Source organism: Nuphar pumila, chromosome 2 (genome assembly GCF_984573655.1).
Source record: "Nuphar pumila chromosome 2, dmNupPumi1.hap1.1, whole genome shotgun sequence".
NCBI classification, from domain to species: Eukaryota; Viridiplantae; Streptophyta; class Magnoliopsida; order Nymphaeales; family Nymphaeaceae; genus Nuphar; species Nuphar pumila.
Genome location: NC_143250.1, coordinates 31,740,385 through 31,758,302, shown reverse-complemented (window position 1 = coordinate 31,758,302; position 17,918 = coordinate 31,740,385). Strand labels below are relative to the sequence as shown.

Genomic DNA, 17,918 nt, shown 5'->3' with positions numbered 1-17,918 from the left:
AAAAGAAAGGGGCAGGGGCCGAAGGCCCCTGCCAAGGGAATGCATAGGGGGAGAGTGCAGGGGCCAAAGGCCCCTGCCGAGCCCTTGCTCGCCAGAAAAAGAGACAAGGGCCTCTGGCCCTTGTCGGTTAAAAGAGGGGCAGGGGCCAAATGGCCCCTGCTTTGTTTCCGAGGGGTGAGGTAGGAGCCTTTGGCTCCTACCTCCTCTCTTAAGGAAGAGGGTAGGGGCCATCGGCCCCTACGTGGAAAGGGAAAAACAAAAGGGGGGGGGGCAGGGGCCATTGGCCCCTGCGGGACTAAAAAGAGGGGCAGGGGCCGATGGCCCCTGCCGGAAGGTGAACAGAAGGAGGGGGGGGGGGGGGCAGGGGCCGAAGGCCCCTTGCCGAAAAGGTAAGCAGAGGGGGGGGGGGGGGGGGAGGAGTCGCAGGGGCCCTTGGCCCCTGCCTGCCGCTATCGAGAGGGAGACACAGAGAGGGAGGAGGGGGTTACCTGGGCTGCCGTGAAGGGGGGTTCGCCGGGGAGGGTGGCGCCGTGAAGGGGGGTTCGCCGGGAAGGGTGGCGCCGTGAAGGGGGGTTGGTCGGCGTCGGCAAAGAGAGAGAGAGATGGAGTCGGGGGAAGAGAGAGCAGAGGGGAGACAGACGAGAGATGAGAGAGAGAGTTGGGGGAGGCTCGTAAGCCTTCCCCTCTCGCCTTTTGATAGGGAGGGGGCGCACACATGGCCCGCCCCCTGTGTCGCCGGAGGCTCCCCTCCCCCTGCGGGCTGCCAGCCCCTCTGAAAAGGATTTTCGAGGGGCTGGCACGGGTTGGATCCGGGTCGGGTCTGGACCCGACCCGGGTCCGCTCTTTTTTTAATTTTTATTTTTTTTTAAACTGGTTTTTACAATTATGCTATGTATTTTATGATAACCCGAATAGCTGACTGAGTCCGCACCTAAGGGGACGGTGGGTGACCAAGAGAGAAATCCCCCAAGCAACATAAACAATGGATGCATCCCGAACATGGAGAGCTACCACCTAGGATAATTATGGTAGTCCCCTTCCCCTAACTCCGATGATTGGGGAAGCCGAGTCTTTTGCTCGTAACTGTCATTAATGGCTTGTCCATCGAAGTTTTTGTACCCTCCCATCCTCTCTTCAGATAGGAGTCAGCGGTTCGAATGAGTACATCAGGGTTAATTAACTGAAGACACATTCTATATACTCTGGTCTTTCGACCAAACTCGAGTATCTTACCGGTGAAGGCGGAATCATCACCTATTTAGGTGATCTTAGCATTTTGTTATTTGCACTCGTCGAGGTTGCCACAACCTACTCATCCAATCATCGCAACGTAAGAAGACGTACTTGTCAAAAAGTACGGTCGTACTTGTCAAAAGTACGACTACGATGAAAGGGAAATGGTTCCACAAAAGAAACCCCAACAGATATTATCTACAAAAGAATCAATACAACACAGTTTGGCAAGATAAGTCTTGAATTCACTTCAACAATATTTTGCATATTTCATGATGCAAGGTCGTCTCGGATCTCTCGTCCGATCAATAAAGTACTTAACATGTTGTGCATGTCTAAAAATACGCTATACTGAACAAGGGAGGTGTGTGGGCTTCTCAAAAAGAACACCCAACACACAACTTCATAACGATCCAAAGAATATAGGAGTGCTCATTTGGCACCATTCATCCTTAAAAGTCATAATGCCACATTAAGTCATTCACGCAAAGCACAACACTATCAATCTTGCATCCAAAATTTATCTTAGTATCGACATGCGACACTAGATTGATAAATGAAGAATGGGTCCTTCAACAGAACCCCACTCATTCATAGGCTCATGCCCCTGATCGGGGTTATTCGAATTGGGTCGCAACTCGAATCGGGGTTATAAAATATTTCTCCCAAGTGTGTGGACCTGGGAGAGCCCAAATGTGACTTCACAATCCGACAGGACTTAAAACTTAACTTTGCAAAAGTTGTGCATTTTGAAGAGCACTGGGTTTGCAGAAGGAAATCCTCTTTAAATGAATTATACCGCACAAGCGCAACTTCTAATGTTTTGAAAACAACTGAAATCAGGTTAGGCACAAGACTACATTTATGTAAGTACATATTTACCATGAGTGTGAGCATATGCAGGTTATAACATGACGACAAGCAACTCTCGACTTGCGATGCCGCACATCGAGCGAAAAGCACATAAGTAACACACGAGGTACCAAAACCATACCTTGACCACTTAGATAGGCAAACACATAAGGTCATAAGTAATACATGAGACACGAAGTCGTACCTCACTCAAAGGAAACGTGCAGGCAAAAATATATGCAAGCAAACAAGTGCATAAGTATTGCACGAAGTACGAAAGCACACCTCAAACTCATAAGCAACTATGCAAAATAATGATCGAAGAATGGAATTGTACCTCGACCCATGAGCATGCAAACAAGAAAATACGCAATGCAGAAGCAATATAACTCTAAGCATGTCTAGCATGGGCATCTTAATTATTTTAACTTAAATAGGTTCATTTATTGCCCTTTGTGCGACTTTACCCTACCTCGAAATGTTGTGTAGCTGCGTAAGCCTACGCGTGAGGATAATACGAGGGTCGGGCCGCGGAGCACGAACGAGACCTGTTGCGTAAATATGCAAGAGTGTGAGAGTTATTATGACGTAGTTGTCAAAAAAAACAGAAGGCCAGTGGTAAGACCTGCCCTGCCGGCGGAATCAAACGAGTGGCAGGGGTATCGGCCCCTGTCTGACCTAACAACGAATGACAAGGCCTCGGCCCCTGTCGGACAGGACAGCGGATGGCAGGGGCCTCAACCCTCTCTAGACAAAGCAACGAATGGCAGGGGCCGTGGCCCCTGTCGGCCAAAACAACGAACGACAGGGGTCTCATCCCTTGCCTGCCAAAACAACAAACGGTAGGGGCCTAGGCCCCTGCCTAACGAAAGAAATAAATGGCAGGGGCCTTGGCCCCTGCCTGACAAAACAGCCAATGGCAGAGGCCGAGGTCCCTGCCTCACGAAAACAACAAATGGCAGGGACTTGGGTCCCTGCCTGACAATACTGGATGACAGGGGCCTCGACCCCTGCAAAACAATGAATGGCAGGGGCCTCAGTCCCTACCAGACAAAACGGCAACTGGAAGGGGCCTCGGCCCCTGCTTGACGAAACAGTGGCGAAACAAGGGGGAAGGTGCGACAGGGGGGTGTCGGTCCCCTGCCACCCTTCAGGTTGGCATAGAGGGAATAGGAGGGCACAACACAGGCAATATGTCGTCTGTCAGCCTCTCGGCAAGCCCTCAAGGAGAGGGAAAAGAGGGAGGAGAGTGAGACAGGGGACGCCCGACCTCCCGTCGGTCGTCCAATAGCCCAAAGGAGAGGAGGGGGGTGCCGCAGGGGTGACTGGCCCCCTGCTGGCTCCGACAACCTCGAGAGAGAGGGGGAGACGACAGGGCCCCGTAGGCCACCTGTCGGGCCTCCGATTGATGCAGAGGGAGCGGGAAGAGGATCAAAAGGCGGGGGAGGAGAAGATTGAGGAGATAGAGGGCGTACCTGGAAGGGGGGGCGCCGTCGTCGATGTCAGCTCCCTGGCGAGGTCGTCGGTGGCGGCGATTGGAAAAAAGGAGGCAGCAGCGTCGGGGCTTGCTGGAAATCGCAAATGAGAGAAAGAGAGACGTCGGGAGGAGAGGAGGAGGAGGAGGAGAGAAGGGAGGTGTGCCTCCCCTCCCCTCCTACCCTTCTCTTAAAGACTTAGGGGGAGGGCGATCTTCGGGGAAACCCTAAAAGGGTTTCCCTTATCCTTTCGAAGGGGGGGTGGAGCGACACGAGTGGGGTGGGGGGGGGTTGCGGCATACAGGGGAAAGGGTTTGTTTTTAAACAAATCCTCCCCTGTGTCGGGTTTTTAAAACCCTAACTAGGGTGGGCCTGGGTCGGGACCCGACCCGGGTCCGGTAAATATTTTTTTTACGTGGGTTTTACAGTGTATATGGAGAAACAATGAGCAAGGGATACATGGGTTATTTTGCTACTGAAAGTGGAGAACCCAGAAGCAATGGTTTCAATCATTGTCGCCAGATTGGCGAATTTTGTTATGATGAAGATTTAGGTCGTTAAGCATCATTAGGACTAGGTATTTGTTGTATGTATATTTAAGTACTATTTGGATTGCCCCTGGTTTCGTGACACAGAGTGGATACGTTTCAGGTTGTAGTGGTCAATTTAATATACCAAGGGACTCAGATGTTTCACCTCTTCGTGCTTTCTGTGCACATTCATGTCCGTCAACATGTATACATATTAAGTTGTGTATATATATGCATACTAAGCGATCCAACGGTCTGATTTGCTCGAAGGTACCATCCATCGGCAACCTCCTGAGGACCAACATCAACCAATCATGGACTGGTCTTAGCAACCACTGATTCACGTAGTTACCTATGGCAAATATCCGCCTCTTTCCCCCTCCTTCAATGCTACAACCCAGACGACCTGGTGGACACCCGAGATCCGTACACGATGGTAGGTACTGGCCTATCCTGGTCTCGAACCAGTCAAACTCTTGGCATGCTCACTAAACATGAAATATGGTGTGAAAAGATGTCATCATATGTCTGACCCGATCCATTTATATATTGGATCGGGTCCAGACCCAATTGGTGTAAATGTAAATTATCACGTTAAAGGAGTATTTCTGTACCCTAGGTTTATTTTATTTAATGTATTTAATAGAATGAAAGGGTAAGTCGATGATCGACAAAACCCCTTTCTCTGAAATCACTCTCCCTCCTCTCTCTCCCTCTTCTCTCTCTCTCTTTCTCTGTTGCAGGTAAGCGTGGAAGATCGAAGGCTCCTTTCTAACGTGGTATCAGAGCAGCATGACGATTGTGCGTGAAGAGCTGCCTTCGTTTCACGGTGGCTTGATTTCACGGCGACTGTTACACGGTGGCTCGATTTCACGGTGACAGTCGATTCTTTGGTAAAAGACTGTTTCTCTTTGGTAAAAGTGACTGTTTCACGGTGACAGTTGATTGTGACAGTCGATTTTTGTTCGATTTCACGGTGGCTCGATTTCACGGTGGAGTTTTTTCTCGATTTCACGGTGGAGTTTTCACCGTGACAGTCGATTTTCTCTCTTTTCACGGTGACAGTCGATTTTTTCTGACATCTTTTCACGGTGAGTTCGTGATTCTAAATCTAAATCGACCCTTTCTGGAGATATTCACGGTAAGTTCGTGATTCTGTATCGACCCTTTCTGGGAACATTCACGGTGTGTTCGTGATTCTGAAAAATATATCTCTGATTTCGTGATTCTGAATTTGTTATTTCGTGGGTTCTGGAAGTATTACTGCTGTGTGAAAATATTTCTGAGTTCGTGATTCTGAAATTGCTGTTTTCGTGGGTTCTGGAACTGCTGTGCGTGATTCTAAAACTGAACTGATGTATCTCCCATGTTGGAACTGCTGTGCGTGATTCTAAAACTGTTGTTTTTTCGTGGGTTCTGGAACTGCTGTATCTCTGAACTGCTGTGCGTGAGAACTGCTGTATCTCTGAACTGCTGTGCGTGATTTCCATTTCTATTGATCTATACCTAAGTGTCAGCCGAGTGCCCTGTCAGTCGAGACCTTGACTGTGATATCCCTAAAACCCTGTTAGCCGAGTCCTCTGCTGTGAATGGATTCCTCTTATGGACAGTCATGTCTGTCCTCAAGCTTTCTTGGTCAGCTAGTCTCTGAGAAATTGAATAACTCCAATTTCTTAACCTGGAAAAGACAGATCATTCCATTTATAAAAAGTCAGGACCTCTCCAGCCATCTAGATGGATCTGTTCCACCACCTCCAGAATTCCTCTCACAAGAAAAGGCGGACGATAAAGGAGAACAATCTGTTGTTCTTCACAAGAACCCAGAATATGTTGCTTGGATGAAGAGGGATCAATCGTTAGTGGCCTACATCACTTCAACTCTCTCACAGGAAGTCCTTATTGCTCTTCCTGATGATTGTACGGCCAAGGAACTGTGGGATGAGTTAGTTTAGACGTATTCACAAATTTCTGAGGCAAGAATTATGTATCTTAAGCGTGAATTTCAAATGCTGAAGAAAGATTCCATGTCTGTTATGGAATACTTGAACAAAATGAAAGGCATCACGGACCAGCTGGCTGTTGTTGGGTGTCTTGTCAGTGAAAAGGATAAAGTACAACAAACCTTGAGTGGGTTGGGGTCAGACTATCATGTTATGACGACTACCTTATTATGTTTACCAGAACTTCCAAAGTTTGAAGATCTTCGTGCGAAACTATTGCAATATGAGATGACTCTGAAAGGATCTTCTGAAGATTCTCATGGGAATTCAGGAACACAAAATGTGCTGGCTATGGGAATGAGTTATGGCCGAGGACGAGGAAGCTCTTTTCGAGGAAAAGGAGGCCAAGGGAGAAACACCTATGGAGGTCGTGGCATACTTCCGACACCAAATATACAAGGACAAAGACCCATTCCCACTTGTTTTCTATGCAACAAGAAAGGACACATTAAAGCAAATTGTTGGTTTAATCCTCAAAACAAAGGGAAAGCTCCACAAGCAGAGGCTAGGAAGGATGGAGAAGTAAAGGAGTTGCTGTTGGCAGCCTTGGCAGGATTGAATATGAAGCAAAATGACAAAGTTATTTGGTATGTCGACTCTGGAGCAGCTACTCATGTCATAGGTGATGCAGGTAAACTCTTGACTCTTACACCTTATGTTGGTAAGAATAGCATAGTCACAGGAGATGGATCTCATCACTCAATCTCACACACTGGAAATGCCATTATACCAATGTCAAAGTCTTCTCTTAAACTTCCAAGTGTCATCCATGCACCTAATATTCAAAAGAACATTGTTTCTGTCTCAAAACTTGTTGATGATGCCAATGCTTCAGTTGAATTTACTCCCTCTTCTGTTTATGTCAAGGATCTTCACACGAGGAAGACATTCGCTGAAGGAAAACGATGGGGCAACATGTATATCTTTCAAGAAGATCCTTCCTCCATTCATTCCGGCTATTCATCCTTGAAGCCTCACCAACGTCAATTTGTTGATTCTGGTTTTATATTCAATATTTCTGAATGTAATAAGCCAAGACTTTGGCATAGTCGTCTTGGCCATTGTGGTCGTCATTTTATTGAAAAACTTGTCTTGAATAATTTTATTCCTAAGTCCAGTCTGAGTTCAGAGGTCGTTGATACAAAGTGTTCTAGTTGTCTTTTATGTAAGAGTCATGTCTTACCTTTTGCTTCCATCAATAAAAGAGCTTCAAGGCCATTTGAGGTCATTTGTTCAGATGTCTGGGGTCCTGCCCCAATTACTTCTCTTTCTGACAGTAAATACTATCTTATTTTCATTGATAGTTACTCACGTTATACTTGGATATTTTTTATGAAGCACAAATAAGAAGTTTTTGGATTGTTCCAAAGATTTCATTCTTTTGTTCAAAATCATTTCTCTACCAACATCCTCAATTTCCAGTGTGATGGAGGAGGTGAATTCTCCTCGAATGACTTTGTTGTTTTCCTTCAACATAATGGGATAAAGAGAAGAGTGTCTTGCCCGCATACACCTCAACAAAATGGGATTGCTGAAAGGAAGCATCGACATATTATAGACTGCAATGAACATGATGCACGGGAGCAATCTTCCTGTATCAGGGAGCAATCTTCCTGTATCATTATGGACTGAGGCTTTTCACTCCACAGTCCATGTGATAAATCGATTGCCCATGAGTATCTTAGAAAATAAGTCACCATATTTCTCTCTTTTTGGCATACAACCTGATTACCATGCATTACGTGTGTTTGGGTCTGTTTGCTATGTTCACATTGACAGCTCACTCAGACACAAGTTCCAAGATAAAGCCTTAAAATGCAGGTTCATAGGATATGCAGAAGACTACAAAGGGTACAGGTGCTATGATCCTCTAACTAAGCGTGTCAAGATATCAAGGAATGTAATTTTCGATGAGATGAACTTTGATGCTCAGGATGCTAATTCAACCCTTCATGCTGATAACTCAAGCCCCAGCATTGAGGTATACTATCCATGGTTAAATTCAGAACATTTTTCCAATGATAGATTAGACTGTCCAGAAAATTGTAGTCAGAAGGAGACACATGAGGAATCAGCAAATGAAAATCAAACGGAAGAAACTGTTCCACATGTCTTGGAGCCAGCAAGGTATAAAGGTATTGTGTACACCCGGCGAGAAAAAGAGCCCTCATTCCCCCCGCGTACGAGTACGGATTCATCTTCACAGACAATGGATATCAGAAGATCCTCAAGGATTCGACATCCACTTGACAGGTGGATAAGTTATAAAAAATTTTCATTGGATTTTCAGTTGTTCTTGACATCCATAAGTAAAGAGGAAGAGCCCCTCATGTTTTATCAAGCTGCGAGCTCTAGAAGATGGGTTGAAGCAATGAATGAAGAAATGGAAGCTTTACATGAATGTGGAACATGGGAGATTGTACCCAGGCCACTAAACAGAAATGTTGTTGGGTCAAAATGGGTGTACAAGATAAAGTATAAACCAGACGGGAGCATTGAAAGGTACAAGGCTATTGGGTCTAGCTATTAAATATGGTTGGCCATTGAGCCAGCTGGATGTAAAAAATGCTTTTCTGCATGGGGATTTAAAAGAAGAAGTTTACATGGAACAACCCACTGGATATGCAGAACGAGAAGCCAAAGAATATGTATGCAAGTTAAAGAGAGCACTCTATGGTTTGAAACAAGCCTCTCGTTCCTGGTTCGACAGTTTTTCTCTAGAGATACAACGGCATGGATTCTCTCGGTCCCTTCCGGATCACTCATTATTTATTTACAATCTACAAGGAGTCACTACTTTCCTATTAATATATGTAGATGACATCATCATCACAGGGAACTGTAAAAGTCACATTGAGCAGGTGAAGGCGTTGTTAAATCAGAGATTTAAGATGAAAGATTTGGGAGAGCTGTGATATTTTCTTGGGGTAGAAGTTGATAAAAGAAATGATACTCTCACCCTTACTCAGCACAAATACACGTTGGACATTCTCAGCAGAGCAGGCATGCCAGATTGTAAGCCATTGACAACTCCAAGTGTCATTCATCAGAAACTGAGTTCAAAAGACGGGGACATATATGAGGATCCCACTAACTATCGCAGCTTAGTTGGCATGTTGCAATACCTGACTTTTACTAGACCTGATATAGTATATTCGGTTAATCAGGTATCCCAGTTTATGCATGAACCTCGTATGTCACATATGGAGGCAGTCAAACGTATACTTCGTTACCTGAAGGGTACAATTGGTGATGGGCTGGTATACAAGAAAAGGGAATTAGATCCAGGCGGGGGCCATGAGATCATCACTTATGCTGATGCTGATTGGGCGGGTGATCCAGACGAACGACGATCAGTATCCGGTTATTGCAGCTTCATTGGGCCAAACTTGGTATCCTGTAGCAGTAGAAAACAAAAAGCGGTTGCTAGATCGAGCACTGAGGCTGAATACAGATCCATGGCCACTGTCACGGCCGAGGCTACATGGATAAGACATCTCCTGACAGAAATGGGAGAACCGATTGCTCGGTCACTGTTGCTGTGTGACAATCAAAGTGCCATCAACATGTCCTTCAATCCCATTCATCATAGTCGAGCAAAGCACATTGAAATAGATCAACATTTTATTAGAAAAAAAGGTTGAAGATAAAGATATTGAGCCTATGTATGTGCCAACTGAAGAACAAGTTGCTGACATTCTCACTAAAGGGTTGACGAAGGACAAATTTTGGTGTCTGAAAAGTAAGTTGTACATGGTTCAGCACCATGCACAACTTGAGGGAGGCTGAAAAGATGTCATCATATGTCTGACCCGATCCATTTATATATTGGATCGGGTCCAGACCCAATTGGTGTAAATGTAAATTATCACGTTAAAGGGGTATTTCTGTACCCTAGGTTTATTTTACTTAATGTATTTAATAGAATGAAAGGGTAAGTCGATGATCGACAAAACCCCTTTCTCTGAAATCACTCTCCCTCCTCTCTCTCTCTCTTCTCTCTCTCTCTTTCTCTGTTGCAGGTAAGCGTGGAAGATCGAAGGCTCCTTTCTAACAGGAGGGACCTCTTCCTTGTTTAAGACAGGATATCAGCAGTTCCTGCAAGCAAGTCAAGCCTGTGAGCTAGTAAAAATAAGCTTTCGTAGCCCAAGTTCATCCTTTGTCTAAGGGGCAAGCTAGTTTGAAAGGAGGAAATATACATACAGGGGTGGAGCTTACAATTACCGGGGGTTTCCTTGCTTTTTCTCTTCCTATTGCATGCCATGCAGAAAAAAGCTAAACTCTTCCATCTACTTTCATTTCATCAAGTGCCAACTCAGTTGAAAGATATATCTATAGGGGTAAAGGGCGGCTAGGGCCGCCCTCTTTTCTTTTCTGCACCAATCCTTGTTGACTACTAACTCAATATAACGGTGGGTGTATAGCTCAGTTGGTAGAGCATTGGGCTTTTAACCTAATGGTCGCAGGTTCAAGTCCTGCTATACCCAAACCTACTTGACAACTCTGTGGAGTAAAAAAAACAGGAGGCAAAATAAGTTGAGTGACGCATTCCTGTGCAATTCCCTTCCTTGAATTCCATAGTTTTATTTGATTCCTGTCTGTTAATTCAATATGCTCTTCCCGCTTAGGTTAGTTGTACTCTCGTGTAGCAGTTAACGCTTGGTGGATAGGGTGAATCCCTTCCTTAAATAGATCGATGCTTTTTTGCTTCCTTAATGAATGCAATTCCCCCTTCATCACTCTCTATCTCCGGCCCTTGCCATTAGTTAGCCCACATGGCACTATGGCACCACTATAGTAGTAGTGATAGACCAAGCCTTTCTTAAGGCTAGTACCTTGGAAACCTATAGCAGCCAGACATTCGGGCACTCTAGTAGTGCTATAGTAGTGGCGAACATCCATGCTACCTCTATCTAATGAACCTACCGCTGACCCAACTCTATGGCTACCGACGATCTAAAGGCGAACAACCACCTTTTCTTAGTGTTCTTTGGTATAGTAGAGGCGAACATCTCATGCTATCTTTGTCTATGGAACTCAGGCCCAATCTTCTCTTCCTTTAGCCATCTCCCATCTCTTCCTCTCTACGCCCACCCTTGCATCAGTCTGAGATCTATTGGTAATTGATATTTAGGAAGAAGCCCCGTGAAAGTCGCTTGGTCGAAGGTGTATGGCATTGGTCAATAGCTGCCCTTTCTGGTGGGATCTTATCTTCTTTTAGCTCTTTTCACGACTCCGGTCCTATTGAATGGAATAGGAATAACTGCAGTTGGATTCGAGATGCCATGTGGGAATAGTCCCTTATTGATTTTCTATGGTTCCGTGATCACTGTACGACTTTCTTTTTGGACCAATAGTCAGCCCAAGCCCAAGGGCGTAGCGAAGAAGAGATGATGGATGTTTACTCTTTTGAGATGCTTGAATGAAGAATATCCCATCCTATAACTAGTTAGTCTACCAGCCAAGCTTCCTATTCGTCCAGTTAAGAAAGCATTCAAACTCAGGAGATGCTGCTACCTTTCATTAGACGCGATAGGTCAGCGAAGCGTGAGCGGGCGCAGAGAAGAAAACGCCAAACACTTCGGCCTAACGGGAATGAGCAACGACAAAATGAAAAGATGAGGTGCCCAGGGCACCCCCATGACGAAAGAAGGGGCGAAGGTTTTGGGCCTGTAGCTTTCCCCGTCACCCCTTCGTCGGGTGGTGCTTGTGGGGGGGGGGGGGGGGGTGTGCCACCAGAAATCGGGCTTGAAGCTCTCGCCTTACCAACGAGCCGACTTCGGGTGGCAGTTGGTCACGACGACTACCAAAAAGCTCCTATGAATCTTCCTATTTCACATGGAGGAGTGTGCATCTGTCTGTTGGGTGTTCTTCTGTCGTGCGACCCGGCGGCTGCTTATGTGCGACCTGTGGCCCGCGCCTCCTATTTGTTCAGGGCGGGCAGCGTGAACTCTGATTCAATCCGGGTATTCAATCCCGCCGCTGAGATGCTCAGTTGACTCCTTCCCCTTCCAGCTCTTTCTGTTGCCGCTGCAAGACTAGCTGTTGTTGAGTAAATAGCAGCTCTTACCCTATCCGCGGTTGATGGTGAATAACCGTTGCTATAGAATCAGATGCTGTTGAGGAAGCATCCAATTGCAATTTCAAAGGCATATCCCTTAAGGAACTTCTTGCCCGAATAAGGCGAAGGGATTGACAGCGGGGAAGGAAAGCAAGGGACTGATTCCACTAGACTATAAGACATGCATGCCCAAAAGAGGATTGAGGGACAGAAGGAGCTGCGAAATCAACAGGATAGGTGTAACGACCCCAATCCAGACCCTTTTAAAATGCAGAATATTTTTTTTTTCTAAGAGTTGCGGAAACCTTCCCAGAGATCTGGGGTCCTCACAGTTCCACTTTCCTCCACCACAAACGAATTTGCAATTATCATCCATATCAACCAACTAAAACTCTTTTATTAATGAGTAAGAAAATTTCAAAGACAAGGTTTTCTTCAACTGAAGTAAAGTAACAATTGCAGAATTTAAAAGAACTGAAAGACAAAAGAAAGAGCCATTATGTCCTCTACTGAAGCTGACAAACCCAAGTATAACTCATCCATCTCCAGATGCATGTCCAACTTCACTGTTCACCATTTCCTGTGAAAAACCAACAAAGTAGGGTGTCAGAACCGAAATTCTGAGCACAACTACTTCTAAAGAAACCAGGTGAGAGAAAGAACATGGATTAGATTTCATGCAGTGATTTGAGTGAGTGCAGATATAAAATCTGCAACATTTAAATATCTATAACTACCAACAGTTGCATATACTTACCAGTCAAGAACAGTAAAGCAATGTCACATATCAATAACTAAATAACCAAACCTTTCAGCATGATTTCACAAAGTAAAGCGTTTGCTACCACCAAATGATGTCATGATATCAAGAATGATCCAAACATGCATGATCTAATGCATAACAGAAAAATGCATGATTATGTGCAATGTATGATTTATTCTGTTATCTTTCATTTAAGTTTCATCTTTCCATATGCATGCCCTATTAGATGCACACATCTTTAAGTTTCTCTTTTTAATTACCGTGGCCCGCGGATACACCAAACGGGTACAAACCCCGAGGTCAAGTAGGTTCCCAGGGTAGCTTAACACACAATTTGTATTTTATTACTGGGTTCCAACTTAGCCCTCGACCGATATCAGGAAACAACACCATCCATCGGAACATTAGACCTCCACATCTACTGTCGGGGACACAAGGGACACCCCACGCCCACAAGTGTCACTTCCTTGGTACCATAAACTCACAGCTGTGACTAACACACCACTCCCGGGTAAAGTGGCGGGCTCTCCCTAAAACCGTGGCCAGGAGAAGAACCTCAATATCGGGTTCAGGGGCAACAACGCACACAGAGTTTTTGTATCCTCACAGTCTCCCCAAGACCGGATATCCAAGATTCTCATACTCCAGATGAGATATCCCAGAAAGTATATTACACTGTTCTTATTCATTATTTTTATTTAAAGTTCATTCTTTAAGTTTGCAACACCATATGCAAAAGAAAAGTGAAAACCCGCATCCTCCCTTGCGGGGACCCATTCGGGACTCCAGCCCGTATAAACCACTAGAACAGTGTAGTAAAGTGCAAACCATCTTATGTGGTTTAAGTGATGCATCTAAAAACATATATAAAAGAAAACCCAACCCACGACTCTCCAGGCCGGTGATGGTCCCATAGGCCATCGGTGCATCACATAATAAAACCAAGTAGTGTCTCATTTACAACACTTGGCCAAAATGCCAAAAGCATATATATATTCGTGCAAATATAAACCCAAACATACGCATGCCATAATTCATTCATATGCATTTTCAATATGTGTGTGTTACCTACATCACATATTTAACCAAATTCATGGTTTCTTTAAGTGTGTGAGTGTACATGTACCAATGCACACAATAATCAAGCGTACAGGTTCAAGAAGAATTATTAATAACTGAATCATGCTCACACCCATGAGTACCATAATCATAACAGTCAAATGAAAACATAAACCTCCACGACAAGTGTTTCCATGCAATCCAATACCCAAGCTTTGAAATAACACATGGACTCTAGACAGAAATATAATGTCCAGCTAGAGACCTACAAGCAAGATACATTCCATATGTATAATTTCAGTTTCATGTATCCATCCTCCCTAAACAGTGTAACCTGAGCACTATTATACACAACTGAAAATTTTCAGGTTATGTTGCAATGATACCACGCTACATCTTACCAACTTTGAGCTTAACCCCACTCAAGAACCAACATGAGCTACTTTAGAACAACTCAATTTACTTCAATTCATCAAATTGCACATTCTCAAACCAAAACTCAATTCAACATAAACTTTCAAAACACAGACTGATGAAACTCAATCATATTCATAGAACATAACATGACTAAACCAAAATTTAACATAAACCAGGATATTCAACTGACCCATTAATGATTACTAACAAGTATAACTAGTTAGTCATGCTTCATTTTATTCATTTTATGCCAATAGATTGCCTAACAGAAAAATACTAATGAACCCATTCACGATTTCATTAATGAATAACCTGAATTATCAGTGTGAATAACCAATACTTCTGTAAATGGATAACTTAGAACACATTACTGAAACCGTCGAACTTTCAATAAGAACTTGCAACAACAACAATTCAGTGAACTAATGATACAAATATGTACTGTTTACATGATATGCCGAGTATGGATGGGGGACTGTACAAAAGAGTGGAGGTCGGCTATGTGTATCTACTAATTCTGTTCTTCAATTTGGCGCATCACAGTATGATATGGCAAGACAAAAATTGAAATAGATTTCTGAGGCTTGATGCCACAAATGGAAACAGCAAGAGCAGAAGCCAAACAAATGTACAGACTTCAAACATGAGCAAAAACTAGGGTGGCTCATTAACTTGCACAGAAAATTTCTTTCTTTCTAAAGGAATGGATCGGGCCAGAGAGTTTTCATTTAAATTCCCAATTAGCAAACAATCAGTTTTTTTTTTTCATACGAGTCACAGGCCAGCGCCCAGCCGACTGGGTCGGCTGGGCCTGCTATGGCCCGGCCCACCAGATGTAGAGCATCCAGCCGACTGGGTCGGCTGGGGCCCTGCTAACACAGCACCCAGCCGACTGGGTCGGCTGGGCCTGTCGCCTCCAACCCATGCACTAGTGGCCTGCAACATGAAACAACACATTTTTTTTTTCAAGCATATACGATTACTGTTTTCATAAACCTATACGATTTCTGTTTTCCGATTTCAATATTTAGGGCATATTAAGAAAACCCCCAAATCAATTTGATTTGGGTATTTAGGGTTTATCAAGAAAACCCCCAAATCAACGTATGGAATCGAACCCCTGTTCGATTCCTCACCCAGGTTCGAAGAAGAACCGTACCTTTTTCGTTGGTTTTCCGGCGATCTTTCCGGTGATCGGAGGCTGCAATCGTGGCTGGCGCACCTCACTGCTGCCGTGGCCTTCGGTGGTGGCTGATGGCCAAAGCTCCACTCACGGCTGCTATCGTGAAGAGGAGTGCCTGCTGAAGCTGCGGTGGCTGTGGGTTGCCACAAATTTTTTTTTTTCGGCGACCTCTCCTTTCTCCGGTGCGCGTACACAGACAGGGAGAGAGAGAGACAGGGAGAGAGAGATGGGGCTGAGTGAAGAGGGCGAGAGCCCCTCTCCACTCCCCTCCTTTATCGGCCCCAGGCCTCCCCCTTCTCTGCCGAGATGGGCGCGGGGTCGTTACGCTCTGCGTAACCCCCCTGCTCCTGCGCCCCCCTTTTCTGTTTTGGGTTAGGTTTAATCGGGCAACCCTTATCGGGTTGCCCTTTTCATTATACAGGGCAGAACATATGGGGTGGGGCTCGGGTCCGAACCCGAGACCCGTAACCCGGCCCAAGTCAAAATGGATCCACAAGTGGATCCACTGTATCCTCGAATTAAATTAAATTTTTTAAAATTTAAAAATTTTATTTATTCATTATTATCATTAAATCAAGGTTTCAAATAAATAAATCATAATTACCCCCTTTATGGGTCCTAGATCCGTAATGTGGATCTAGGCCCAAATTGAAAAAATTGGACAATTTTATAATCAAAATTTTCGGGTTTTACAATAGGCGCTCATCAGTATGATTGTTTTTTTTTGTAAAACAAAAAAATGACTAGTCTCTTCCCTTATAACTAGACTTGTGTAATTAGGGTGCGGAACCCCTTGCACTTTCCTTTGGGCTCTTCGTTCATCCGCTAGCTCATCTCTTCTTATATATATATATATATATATATATATATATATATATATATATATATGGTTCATATTGTACATATATACATATATATTCATATATATATATATGTATGTATATTTTATTTATAATGATGTAATAGTAAATATCCAGCGGGGGTATTTTGGTCATTTAAGTCCTTGTAATAGTCTGTTCCTATTAGGGGTACATTAATAGAGTTTGTTGGGTTCTTTTTTGACTAGTCAACATAGAGTTGCTGGAACAGTCTAACAACTCTATTGATGTCTCCCTCTCTCTTGTATGTGTATAAATAGGGTCTTTTATCCTTTTTCATTTTCTAATGCCTCTCTTAAGCATTCATGCTCAATAAAATGTATGTTTTTTATGTTCTTGTGTTCTTTTAATTCCTTTATGTCTTGTATGCACTTAGTGTTTGTGTAGTGCTTTTGGATTGCCCTTTAGTTGGACTTGTGTATGTGCATGTGCACTTTGTGTTTATGGTAACTTAATTCCTTAGAGGCATTTGTTTTGTATTTCTGCATATTTCATTACAATACATATACATGCTAAAATTTTAAATCCTTCTCCATGCCAGCTCTCTCTCTCTATATATATATATGTTTGTGTATGTGCACATGCGTGCAAACCTGTCAACATATCTTTACTCGTCGATTCTTGGCCTGTTTGGGTGTTGCTATTGATGGCCAGCAGACGGGTATATCCAGTATCCACAGTTCCAATAAACCAAGCTCTCTTTGTTTTTTGTGTTCTTCTGACAAGCAGGTTTTTGGTTGGTCTTTTTTGTATCTGAGCTTTAATATGGCTTATATATGATCACATATTGATGCTTTTCCTATGGGCTTTTCAGGTTGCCTTCTCTTCTGCTGGAAGTTTTCCTACTTTAACAAAGACATGGAACAACAGCTTTCTGGGTCAAACTGTTTGCAGAATAGGCTTTTATCGTTGCACATGGTTCTTGATTGGTCGTTTCTCGTCCTTGGTGGATTTCTCCTACTCGCTTTTGTCAATTGTACCTAATGGCCATCTGTAATTACAAGAACACCACGAAAGACCTGATGCAACTTTATTTTGAAGTGTTGGATGTATTCCCTTTCATAGGTAAGTTGGTTCTGACTGCAGGCATGTTTCACTAGCTTGTTTGCACAGGTGATGCTGATTCTAACATGGGATGCACTTGATGTGTTTTCTTTTGTCAGCGTGTTACCAACACCTTGTTCAACCATAACCACTGAAGTTAGATGGGTTTTGCTTTGAGCAAAATTTCTGTGGTAAAGCCTATTCTTGATCTACTTGACTATATGCATAGGGCTTGGTTTTGGTTGTGACTTGTCATCGTGTTCCAGGGTTAAACCTGTGAATTAGCAAATGAGGGTCTTTCTAACTTCTACGTGGACAACATTGAAGCTGAATGCTGCTTGCGTAGCATGCAACTCTAGTGGTTGAGTTTGTGTGAGTTTATCTTGCAGGCATCTGTCTGTTTAAGTTAATTATTTTTCTTAA

General features: G+C 43.9%; 1 long non-coding RNA gene and 1 other non-coding gene across 2 annotated transcripts in view; both read left to right on the top strand.

Moving 5' to 3' along the window:
- Positions 1 to 17,847, top strand: part of LOC149845172 (uncharacterized) — a 28,678-nt gene extending 10,831 nt beyond the window's left edge. Inside the window, exons 2-4 of the long non-coding RNA XR_016430174.1 lie at positions 17,266 to 17,516; positions 17,615 to 17,686; positions 17,762 to 17,847. This is a non-coding gene — a long non-coding RNA (uncharacterized LOC149845172). The remainder of the gene's footprint in view (positions 1 to 17,265; positions 17,517 to 17,614; positions 17,687 to 17,761) is intronic.
- TRNAK-UUU (transfer RNA lysine (anticodon UUU)) lies at positions 10,505 to 10,577 on the top strand. The gene has a single exon. It is a non-coding gene; the product is annotated as a tRNA-Lys (tRNA).
- Positions 17,848 to 17,918: the final 71 nt, after the last annotated feature.